This window comes from Somniosus microcephalus, chromosome 19, assembly GCF_052327205.1.
Source record: "Somniosus microcephalus isolate GS21.2 chromosome 19, FLI_Smic_1.0, whole genome shotgun sequence".
Taxonomy (NCBI): domain Eukaryota; kingdom Metazoa; phylum Chordata; class Chondrichthyes; order Squaliformes; family Somniosidae; genus Somniosus; species Somniosus microcephalus.
Genome location: NC_141005.1, coordinates 75,058,298 through 75,070,784, shown reverse-complemented (window position 1 = coordinate 75,070,784; position 12,487 = coordinate 75,058,298).

The following is a 12,487-nucleotide window of genomic DNA, read 5'->3' as shown; positions in this document are numbered from 1 at the left end:
TCCAGGTCCAGGGTGAAGCCACAGGCTGGCTTTACCGGTTCCTTACATCGCATCGGCACAAATAGGCCCCTCCTCGATCGGAGCAGCACTCGGTGTTGCGGCTATCCCATGCCTGAGCTTGGTTGATCAGGATCGGTGGGGGGGGGGGGCGTTTCATATGACGTGTGAATGTCCCAGTCCATGGTCCCTATGGATTCTACCTTGAATACTTCCCACTCGCCTTCTACCTGGAGGCGGGGTAGCCACAAGACCACTGGTACCACACTTCCCTGAACACTGTTCCCTTTGACTCGGTAAGATAGCCCATGCTGTCGGGCTCTGGTGTAGTTGTGCCCAGTGAACCATCTACTAATCAGGCTGTCATTTATGAAGGATGGAATTCGATTGTCTCCTATATCTCTGAGTCCGTCTGCGATCTGACTGACCATATAACTCCCATAAACAGAACAGACTATAGCCCTGGATATGTTTTTCTCTGCTTCCTCTTTACCCTTGATGATTTTATTAACTGTTTTTTCTATTTGCTGGAACACCTTTACCTCGCCTCTGACTGTCAAGAGACTTTGGGATAGTTCTTGGATCACATCCCGCCCTTCTTTGTTTGTTCCTGATAGAATCCCTTTTAATTAACTCCTCGTTGCCTCATTGCCTCGTTGTGTTCCCACATGTTCTCTACATTGACCCGGTTCCAGGCAGCTGTCCCTGCCACTGCCCCTATTCCGACCCACTCCCCCAATCCCCTTCTCGTTCTTGGTTTCCTCCTGGCTTTGGCCACGTTTACTTCCGCTATTACCTCTTTCTCGTCCCACGATCCCCAGTTATCCTGCACCTGGTTCTTTGCTAAGAAATCCCTCACTGTTTCCCCATAAGCTGATTGAAGTAGGTACGGTATCCTGTGGGGACACCCCCCCGTGGGAGAGGGATGCTCCTGAAGTGGAGTAGAACGGGCACTATCTCGTACCTCACGTCGTTGTGCAGCTTCTTCTAGGTGCGGGTGACCACTAACCCATTCCTTGGCCCGTTCTCTAGCAGTGGGCATTTCCTCACTCTGGTGCAGCTTGTTTCCTGGCTCTTGCCTTTTTCCTCGTTCTGTATCTCAATCTGTTGGATCCTTCCCTGCCTGCTACCCATATGGTCCAGGGGGCCTGCAGTAAAACATCCTACCATCCCTCTGTGTCTCTTGCTCAGCTTTGGCCAGTTTAGTGTGTCCTGGTTTTGCCCTAGGTAGGGGATTCCTACGCTTTTTGGGGTGATCCTAACCGAATCCTCGAACCCGAATCCCCGGACTCCATAGCTCCCCTTTCCCAGCTGGAATCTTGGTGTTGCGCTAATTTGATCTTTAATACACTGACACGCTACCTTTAGCCCCTCTCCCTCCTGTGCTTGTACTACAGGGGGTCCGTCGGCATAGGGCCTCTCCCAGCTGCAATAATTACAATAGAAAGTCATATTACACCCATCCTCTGGAATAGTCCAAATGTTGTCCTCTGTGGACTCGTTAGTAGGTCGCAGGATCGATCCTTGTCTCACGATGATCGGGTGAATGATGACGATGGTTGCTGCCAGTTCTATCAGAATCTTGAGCGGAGCCATCCTGTGTCGTGACCTACGACAGAAGATGTGGAATATTTATTCTTTCACAGTTTTCAGCTGATTAATGTGGTACCACTTGGGCCTCTTCATCCCCCTCTTATCTGGGATCTGGACTAAGTTTACCGCGAGGCTGGCTCGGTCTATGATCGGGCAGGGTCCCACCCATTTAGGTTCAAAGGCATGTTCCCTCCTTAGGTAATTTAGGACCGTAACCACATCCCCAATCTGATACTCCAAGGGCTGAACCTTTTTGTCAAAGTACTTTTTTATCTGCTGTTGGCTTTTCCCGGTCTGCTGGGCTATGAACTCATTCGTTCTCTGAATCTGTTCTATCATTGATTCTAACCACCTCTTTCAAAACCCTAGGATGTAGGTCATCCAGTCCTTGGGATTTGTCGACTTTTAGTCCCATTAATTTTGCGAGTACTGTTTTTTTACTAATAATAATTTCTTTAAGTTCCTAATTCTCGTCACACCCTTGGTTTTCTCCTATTTCTGGGTCTTCCTCCGTGAAGACAGAAACAAAGTATTTATTTAATCTCTCAGCCATTTCCTCATTCCCCATTATAAATTCTCCCATCTCTGACTGTAAAGGACCTACATTTACCTTCGCCAGTCTTTTCCTTTTCACACACCTATAGAAGTTTTTACAATCCATTTTTATATATTTTTTGAGGGGTGCAACTGTATTGGATAACCTCATTCGGTAGGATAACAGCAAACCCGGTGTGTGGTTTGCCATCCTTGTGGAATGATGATCCGGCAATAAAGACATCCGGTGCCCCCATAATCGGTTCTGCCTGGACCGCGGAGGTGTGAAGTCCAGCGGAGGAGGGGAACATTCGTGCGGGGGTCCGTCGTATAAGGGTCGTTGGGGCAGCAAAGTAGTTTGTTTGGGAGTGACCTCCAAGTCACGCTGGCATAGGGCGGCTGCGAGGCTTTGCTCTGTGGCCCCTCCCTCCATGTGGAAGGGCTCGCTGGGCTTGGGTGAAACCAGACACGTAGCCTGTGCGACAGCTTGCTTCAGTAGCGTCACTGCATTTGGACAGTCCTCGGTCCAGCCGAGTCGGACTTGGTCGTCGTTCCTTTAAGTAGCTGGTAAAGCGGCGCAGCTGTTTCTGCAAATCGTGGAATGAAAGTCCACTGATCTCCCACCAGCCCGAGGAAGGAACGTAGGGCGGTCTTTGAAGTGGGCAGGGGGAGGCGCTGAATGGTTTCGATCTGATGCTGATCCGGGCTGATGCCGGAAGCTCCAATTCGGACACCTAATTGTGGAAAATGGTGGGGGCGTTATGGAACCCTTGTGGCAGGCATGTCCAGGTATAACTCTGATCCTCGAACGTAAAAGCAAACTTAAACTGATCTTCCTGCCTTACGGGGATACTCCAGAATCCATTAGAGATATCGAGGGTGGAGAAGACTTTGCTGGTGTTGGGGATCTGTGAGAGTAGGGTGGGTGTCTCCCGAACCACCGGAGCGCACGCGGGGGTAACTGAATTGAGCTTACGATAGTCGATAGTTAACTGCCAACTGTCATCCTGTTTTTTGATTGGCCAGACGGGGGAGTTAGTTGTAAATGTGCCTTTGCGGACAACACTCTGCTTTAACAATGACTCGATGGGAGCTCGAATGGATGGTCTACTCTCGGCTGGGTATGAGGGCTGTTTCACGGGGGCGTGGACCAGACCGTTAATCTCCTCGGGTTCGGCGTTGCCTCCGCCATCATGTTTGTGGGTTGTGAATACTCCCGGGACTGACTCTAGGATCGCCCGGACTTCCGGGTCTGCAGAGGTAACTGGTTCGTAGTCCTCTGATTTTTAAATCGCGAATACCGAGTGCGCGCTGGACACTGGGGTGGGGGGTCCATTTTGAAGGTTCCACCAGATACAATTGTTGGTATAATCAATCACTGCCCGATGACAGTCGAGCACATCGCTATCTAATATTCGTACGATAGCAAAATACTGCAGATGCTGGAAATCCAAAATAACAACAGAGAATGCTGGAAAAACTCAGCAGGTCAGGCAACATACGTGGAGAGAAATTTGATTTGACGTTTCGGGTTGAAACCTTTCTTCAAAACTGGAAAGAAAATAAAAAGATCGAAGGCAAAGCTGCGATCGAACAAAAGAAGAAAAAGAGACAATAAAAGGTATGCGAAGCCAGATGAGATGGTAATGGGCCCGTGGAGACAAAAGGCCCTGGCTGGTATGCATGGACATATAGACAGGGTTTTGAACCGCGACCTGCGCCCCTCCTATGTCCAGTACTATGGGAAGAGACCCTTGTACTGTCGCCTGGGTTGAATTGTTGAAGCCTGATAGGAGCTGGGCCACACCCTTAGTGGGGTCGGGGTGGGGATCGTGGATGATGGTGACAGAGGAGCCAGAGTCGACCAGCATTAGTTGTTGATGGCCTCCTGAATTAACACTGTGGACTACCGGCCACCTGTGACCATTGTGTTGGAGAGGGGAAGCCCCTCCTCCTTCTGTTAACACTGTGAATCATAATGAAGGTGGCGGTGGAAATGACCCATTCTGCTGTTGTACCACAGAGACCGGTAGGGCTTTCTGACTGGCGCTTAGGGTGGCGAGGGCTGCCTCTGCCCTCTCAAGCCACTGGTCAACTGTGTCGGGGCCTACCTGCCTGTTATGTTCATTAATAACTAGACATTCTTATTATGAACACAGCTAGCTTCTAGCTAGTCATTTATTCAGTACACGTTCTCTAGGTACAGTATCTGTAGAGATGCAGCATGTGTGCTCCTGTGTGCAGGCTGCCATCTTGACTGTTGCCTTGTGGGTAGCCTAGTGCCTCATGGGTAATGTAGTCTTAATATATATACAGCTGGGTAGTGTAGTCTTATACATACAGCTATATACAGCTCTTCGGCTCCACCTAGTGTCCACTATAGAATGACATGTTATTGATCGTTACATCCCCCTTTCTTTGAGGTTTAACAAAATCAATATCAATCAACTTTCAAGAAAACAATAAAGATAATATCAGTAACACTTTTGTTAGTGCTCTATAAACATAAACATTTTCAAAACAGTCAACACATTTTCAAAGCTTTACATTGTACTCAAAGATTAAGTCTATCAGGCTCTTTTACTTCACGTGTGGATCTTCTCAACATGGGTAAGTCTGATGTGTCTTCATGAGATTGTTCTGGCGGTGAATGACAAGATGCAGTTGCGGCATTGTCATCAATCTGGTCTTGTATAGATCGAGGTCTCCTTGCGATCTTTGCTTGGAGAGGGTTTCAGTGTTTCCTTCACTCTTCATGCCATAACTCTCAATGTAGTCAATGCACTCTCAAAAAACTGCTGGCAGCTGGATCCCATCATACAGCATAGTCCTCTCAGCAGCCTCGGCTAATGGAACACCAAAGATTGGCCTGAGGGAAGAAGGAGTATCCACCGGAACTGCTTCCTGCTCTGGTGCAGGCTTCTTCTTTTTCTTTTTCTCTTTCCACTGCTTAACAACATCTGCTGCGGTTATATCTTTGGACTTTTTCTCCTTGTGTTTTTCCTCTTTGTGCTTTTCTTCCTTTGGCTTCTCTTTGACCTTAAAGTCTTTTTCTTTCTTCTTGGAGAAACTAGACTTTTTGAAGACATGGATACCCTTTGGCCTTTTCATCCTTGATGGGCTCTCTGCTTCATCACCTGAGTCATCTGGTCTGCTTATGGCACAGTTTATATGGTAGACTCTCTTGACCAGTTCTAAGTCTTCACAAGCTTTGTCACCTAGTATCGAACCAAGTCTTTCAGCCACAACAGAAAACATGAGATGATGCACTTTGTCTTTGACTGTCACTTTAAGTCTGCATACACCTAAGCTATCTATTTTCTGTCCATTATAGCTCTTCAGTAGTACTGACTTTTTCTGTATTTTGGGTTTTTCTTTCATATTTTTTATGTCACTCATACTGATTAAGTTTGCTTTTGCCCCAGTGTCCAGTTTCAATGTAACTAATGCTCCATTTATCTGCAGTGGGATCATCCATTTGTCCACTTTTACTGCATTGACTTTATGTTCAGCATTGTCCATTTCTGAGGGCTGCACATTTTCTGTATCTTTTTTGATATCGTCACATGACACCATTCCTACAAAAAATGTCTCACTTAAATCAGTGTCCTCAATCACATTAACTTGTTGCCCTTTCGTTGTTTTTACTTTTGAAAAGCATTGTTTGGCAAAGTGATTCTTTCCATTACACTTTGTGCACATTTTTCCAAATGCTGGGCATTGTCTTAACTGGTGTTTGTAACCACAGCGCTTACAATTAAAAATGTCATCCTCCGATTGCTTTTCATTTCTGTTCTGCCCACGTTTCTTCCCCTTGTAGGACACAGCACCGACAGCAGCATTTTCACTCATTACAATCGCATCATTATTGATTTCACTGAAAGTCTTCGCGTGCTTTTGAGCTAGCTCGCTGGCTTGGCATATTTTCACCGCATTTTCCAAATTTAGTTCGGTTTCTCTCAACAGACGTTCCCTGACTTTTTTATCATGAATATCAAACACAATCTGGTCACGAATCATGGATGATTTCAGCTCAGAGAAATTACATGTCTGTGCTTTCAGTTTCAGATCAGTTATAAAGCTATCAAAAGTCTCATTTTGTTGCTGTGTCTGAGAACGGAAGATGTATCTTTCATACGTCTCATTCTTTTTGGGAGAGCAATGCGAATCAAATTTTTTTAGCACATCTTCAAATTTTTCTCTGTTCTCCGCTGGATTAAATACAAATGTATTAAATACCTCTATCGCCTGTGGGCCTGCAACCATAAGCAGCAATGCTATCTTCCTTGCGTCTGGCTTCGTACCGAATCCGATGGCAGCAATGTAGAGTTCGAATTGGTGTTTAAAAGTCTGCCAATTGTAGTCGATTTTTTCTGTGAGATTCAAACGCTCTGGTGGCTTCAAATTCTCCATGTCGCTTTTCACAATTTTCAGCAGATCTTCACCATCCTGGTACCATGTTATGTTCATTAATAACTAGACATTCTTATTATGAACACAGCTAGCTTCTAGCTAGTCATTTATTCAGTACATGTTCTCTAGGTACAGTATCTGTAGAGATGCAGCATGTGTGCTCCTGTGTGCAGGCTGCCATCTTGACTGTTGCCTTGTGGGTAGCCTAGTGCCTCATGGGTAATGTAGTCTTAATATATATACAGCTGGGTAGTGTAGTCTTATACATACAGCTATATACAGCTCTTCGGCTCCACCTAGTGTCCACTATAGAATGACATGTTATTGATCGTTACACTGCCTTGGGGAATTGTGGCATTGACGGGCACAGTGGCCTAGGCGGTGACAGCGATAGCAGCGTATTGAGCTGTTTTTCCCCGGCGCAGATGTTCTGGACTCCCCTGACCTCTGGTTAGTCAGCAGGCCTTCAATGGCCGCTACTGCACGTTGGGGGATATTGGCACGGATCTGGTCCTATGCAGCCTGGTGTCTTTAGAGATGTAAATGCCTAGCGCCTTGTGGACCAATGGTTGGAGGCCATTAAGGAAGAGGGTTTTGAAGCCGGGTTGTCGTAGTGTTCCCCTGTCCCCCTCTGGTACACTGAAAGATATCGTGAAGTTTCTGCCCGAAAGCGCTCGGGCTCTCAGTAGGGCCCTGCTTGGTGTTGACAAGGAGTTGGTGGAAGTCGAGGCTCTCCTCCCCCAACACTCAGCATAGCTCCACCTCAATATCTTCAACATCGCCCTCTTCTAAAGTGCCCTGACCCATTTATTGTTTCAGTTCTGTGGAACATGCCTCCAGGAGGACCTGTTTAAGGTCACTCCCTTCTAGTTCTGGATGAGTAATTTTAAAAATCCTCCAATGCTGCCTGAGCTCGAGGGGGTCGGTGCAGACTCCCATCGCTCCCAAGTTCGTTTTTAGTATCCCGACCTCGACCGCAGTAAGGGGCCGTCGGATAACTGTCTCTATCCTGCCAGTGCACGAGGGGGTCTCCGCGCCTTCTGCTTCCTTGGGCTCCGATTCCGCCTTTGACCGGGTGACCACGCACACTGGCATCTTGTCTGCCTCGCCCCCCCTTAACAATGAAGGCTCTGTCCCAAACTGTCCCAACAAGAGTCGGGGTCTGACAGTTTAACTTTGGAACCACTACTGCTCGCTGTTGGCCAATTTGTGCCTGAAGCTGTTGGATTTTTTCTAGGCACAGGGCGTGGTCTGCCCCAGGGGAAATGGTGCTTTGCTGTTGATTCCCTTACTGCCCCTCTCGCATCTTCCAACACCTCCCTCAGCCTACGGTTCTCTGCCTGTAACTCAATGTCATTTTCTAGGATCTGGTCCAGCTTCCTTTGGGCGTGCTGTGCTTTCTCATGTTCTCTTTGCTCCCAGGCCAGCTGGGTGCGGAGCTTGGAGTTGTCCTGCTGAAGCTGACACATTGATTCCCTTAACCCTTTAGCCTCCTGATTTAGCTGCCCAGCAAATAGGTGTGCGCCATACGCCAACTGTCCCCGGCCCTTCTTCAACTTAAGTTTGTGTTGGTGGATGTCTGCTGAAAGTTTGTCAAGCATGCAATCATAGTTCCCGCTACTATCTTCTCAAGTTCCTGAGCTCCCATGGCCGCAGCCTTACTGACCTTTTCTGCCAGGCTGTCTATTAATAATTCTCGATGATAGGCTAAAGCCATTGAATGTCTGGTTTAACCTTTCAACAAGCTCTTTACTGCTCCCTTCTTTCAGAGAGAATAAAACACTATACTCAGTCTAAACAATGATCATGTGCATTTGACCGAGTCCCTCTGGTCACCCCGACCGGAACCTTACAACGCCCAACTCTGTGATCCCACTTCTGACACCACTGTAAGATTAGGATCACAGGCTCACACACAGATTACCCAATGGGTTTTAGAAGTTGCAAGGCTTTTATTAAAGAGCTACAGTTTTAAAGCATAATCCAGTATTACATATGGTTTAAGCTGAGTATAATAGACACACAACCCGTGACAGTAGAGAGTGATCTACAACTCCCGAAGCGGAACGCCACGACTGGACGGACGGTTGGCTAGATGCCTGATGAGACAGCGTGGAGGTCTTGGGCCAGCGGGTCTCTGCAGTCAGTAACAGCAGTCACTTCTGTTCATTCGTTCCCCGAGCTGTTAGAGGTGTTAGGTGTGAGCCAGCATTGATCCACCTCGAAGAAGCCTTCGCCCCTCGCTGTCTGACTCCCTCTCTCAGCCCTGCAGCGGGTAGTCAAAACTGCCCAACGCATTACCAGCACCCGGCTACCGACCATAGAGCACATATACCAGAAACGCTGTCTACGGAGGTCACGGTCCATCATCAAAGACCCTACCCACCCCAGCCACAGTCTGTTCACCCTCCTGCCATCTGGGAGATGCTACAGATGCATTCGCACCCGTACGACCAGATTTAGGAACAGCTTCTTTCCCAGGGCTGTCATCCTACTGAACTCCACAAATAAACTCTAAAGCCTGCACATCTGCCAATGCACTTTATTATGGTCATATTTATGTTAATATACTACAAGCCAAATGTACGTTGAATGTTTAAATGTCTTAATCCAAATGTACACTCTCGGGAGCCGCAAGCCTACATTTCATTGTACTGCACTTGTGCACTAACAATGACAATAAAAGTTGATTTGATTTGAATCGTTATTTCGGTGGGCCATGATCTATCTAATGTCAATCACCTATACTCATCTATATCCCAAGTGTGGTGCAGGAAAACATCCCTCACTGCCTCTTTCTACATGGCTGCAGAGGTTTTCTCTTATCTTTCTGAGGAATGTTTTGTTATGTTTCTTTAAGGACATTTTATGGCTTCGTGGCTCCTTATTGTCCAGCTATGACTATCCTCCGGTGTTTTCTTGCATTTTATGACCTTCTTGTCATTTTGGTGTTTGTTAATTGACCTCGCTGACACTTCCCCCATTTGTTCCTGACTGCAGTTTAATTTCTGTTCTAAGAGTCAAACTTCATCTATGAATCTAATAGCTATTTCTTACAGTACAGTGGGGATTGAACCTAGATCCAGGGTGAGACCAGCTACCTTGCTTTGAACTGGGCTGCTCTGTGTGGCTCAGTACTGCTCTGACCCATGTGCTTATCCACGACTCCAATCTTCCCCTCTCCTCCTGAAGGTGTTGGCTACTAGCGGGGTACGGTTCCAAGTACATCCCTGACCCTCCAGGATACACCACCCAAATGGCCATTCTTCATGTCTTGACAGTGAGTGTCAGCAGGAGGCATTACAGCCTAATCACAGCCTGCCCTCAGCCAATGTCTGGAGAAGTACATTCCAGCAGGCCTCCCTGAACAGAGAGTTAAAGAGAAGATCCACTCTCCCAGTTACACTGGAATTTCAGTTCCATTTTCAGTGTGTAGCGCAGGAACTGAAAGTTATTTTTTGTAGAAGTGACGCAGGTTAAACTGCCCTCCCCGCCACTTTGTCAATGACATGTCGGTTTCACCTATAGGAAGTCACTCAGTCTGTCACTTTCTGTCGATTTCTTTTAACCCGCAGCAACAGGTTAATACTGATAAAAGAATGCCTATCTCTATTTAATGAATAGTTGGGGCGTTTATTTCGCTGCCCCTGCTCGGGGGGCGCTGGCTCATGGTGGGGGCGGTGCTCTCCAGCACCGCACCCAAGTGCGGGTTTTTATCTCTCTCGACAAACAGGCCCTTTCCACAGGGTCCAGGATAGTGATTGACAAGGGGGAGGCGGGAAATACTGACCCGTCCATCTAACACAGGGGCACTGAGGCCAATTGTGGAACTCCTATCACCACCCAGACTGAGATCAGAAATCTCCACCCGTACTGGGAATGAAACCCAGGGGTTCCTGGTCTTTCGGACTCGGCTACGCAATGGATAAACTACTTGAGCTATCGGTGGAAGCAGCTCAGGGTTTTCTCCGAGTTTGCAGTCAGGTTTAACACATGGTGTGGAGATGCCGGAGTTGGACTGGGGTGGACAAATGTAAGAAGTCACACAACACCAGGTTATAGTCCAACAGCTTTAGTTGAAATCACAAGCTTTCGGAGCGCTGCTCCTTCGTCACTTCACCTGACAGCGCTCCGAAAGCTTGTGATTTCACTATAACCTGGTGTTGTGTGACTTCTTAGGTTTAACACAGCCTGTGGAGCATTAGTGATGGATTGAGCCTCCACTTTCCTCTTGCCCACAACTACAGGGCAATCAGGGTGATTGGGGGCAGTCAGTGATTGGGGGCAGTCAGTGATTGGGGGGCAGTCAGAGTGATTGGGGGCAGTCAGTGATGGGGGGGCAGTCAGAGTGATTGGGGGGCAGTCAGTTATTGGGGGCAGTCAGTGATTGGGGGCAGTCAGTGATTGGGGCAGACAGAGTGATTGGGGGCAGTCAGTGATTGGGGCAGACAGAGTGATTGGGGGCAGTCAGTGATGGGGGGCAGTCAGAGTGATTGGGGGCAGTCAGTGATTGGGGCAGACAGAGTGATTGGGGGCAGTCAGTGATGGGGGGCAGTCAGTGATTGGGGGCAGTCAGTTATTGGGGGCAGTCAGTGATTGGGGGGCAGTCAGAGTGATTGGGGGCAGTCAGTGATGGGGGGCAGTCAGTGATTGGGGGCAGTCAGTGATTGGGGGGCAGTCAGAGTGATTGGGGGGCAGTCAGTTATTGGGGGCAGTCAGTGATTGGGGCAGACAGTGATTGGGGCAGACAGAGTGATTGGGGGCAGTCAGTGATTGGGGCAGACAGAGTGATTGGGGGCAGTCAGTGATTGGGGCAGACAGAGTGATTGGGGGCAGTCAGTGATGGGGGGCAGTCAGAGTGATTGGGGGCAGTCAGTGATTGGGGCAGACAGAGTGATTGGGGGCAGTCAGTGATGGGGGGCAGTCAGTGATTGGGGCAGTCAGTGATTGGGGGCAGTCAGTGATTGGGGCAGACAGAGTGATTGGGGGCAGTCAGTGATGGGGGGCAGTCAGTGATTGGGGCAGTCAGTGATTGGGGGCAGTCAGAGTGATTGTGGGGCAGTCAGTTATTGGGGGCAGTCAGTGATTGGGGGCAGTCAGTGATTGGGGCAGACAGAGTGATTGGGGGCAGTCAGTGATTGGGGCAGACAGAGTGATTGGGGGCAGTCAGTGATTGGGGCAGTCAGTGATGGGGGCAGTCAGTGTGATTGGGGGCAGTCAGTGATTGGGGGCAGTCAGTGATTGGGGCAGTCAGTGATTGGGGGGCAGTCAGTGATTGGGGCAGTCAGTGATGGGGCAGTCAGTATGATTGGGGGGCAGTCAGTGATTGGGGGCAGTCAGTGATGGGGCAGTCAGTGATTGGGGGCAGTCAGTGATTGGGGGCAGTCAGTGATTGGGGCAGTCAGTGTGATTGGGGGGCAGTCAGTGATTGGGGGGCAGTCAGTGATTGGGGCAGTCAGTGTGATTGGGGGGCAGTCAGTGATTGGGGGGCAGTCAGTGATTGGGGCAGTCAGTGTGATTGGGGGGCAGTCAGTGATTGGGGGCAGTCAGTGATTGGGGCAGTCAGTGATGGGGGGCAGTCAGTGATTGGGGGCAGTCAGTGATTGGGGGGCAGTCAGTGATGGGGGCAGTCAGTGTGATTGGGGGGCAGTCAGTGATTGGGGGGCAGTCAGTGATTGGGGCAGTCAGTGTGATTGGGGGGCAGTCAGTGATTGGGGGCAGTCAGTGATTGGGGCAGTCAGTGATGGGGGGCAGTCAGTGATTGGGGGCAGTCAGTGATTGGGGGTAGTCAGGGAGATTGGGGTAGTCAGGGTGATGAGGGGCAGTGATGGTGATTGGGGGGGCAGTGATGGTGATGGGGGCAGTGAGGGTGATGGGGGGCAGTGAGGGTGATGGGGGCAGTGATGGTGATGGGGCAGTGAGGGTGATGGGGCAGTGATGGTGATGGGGG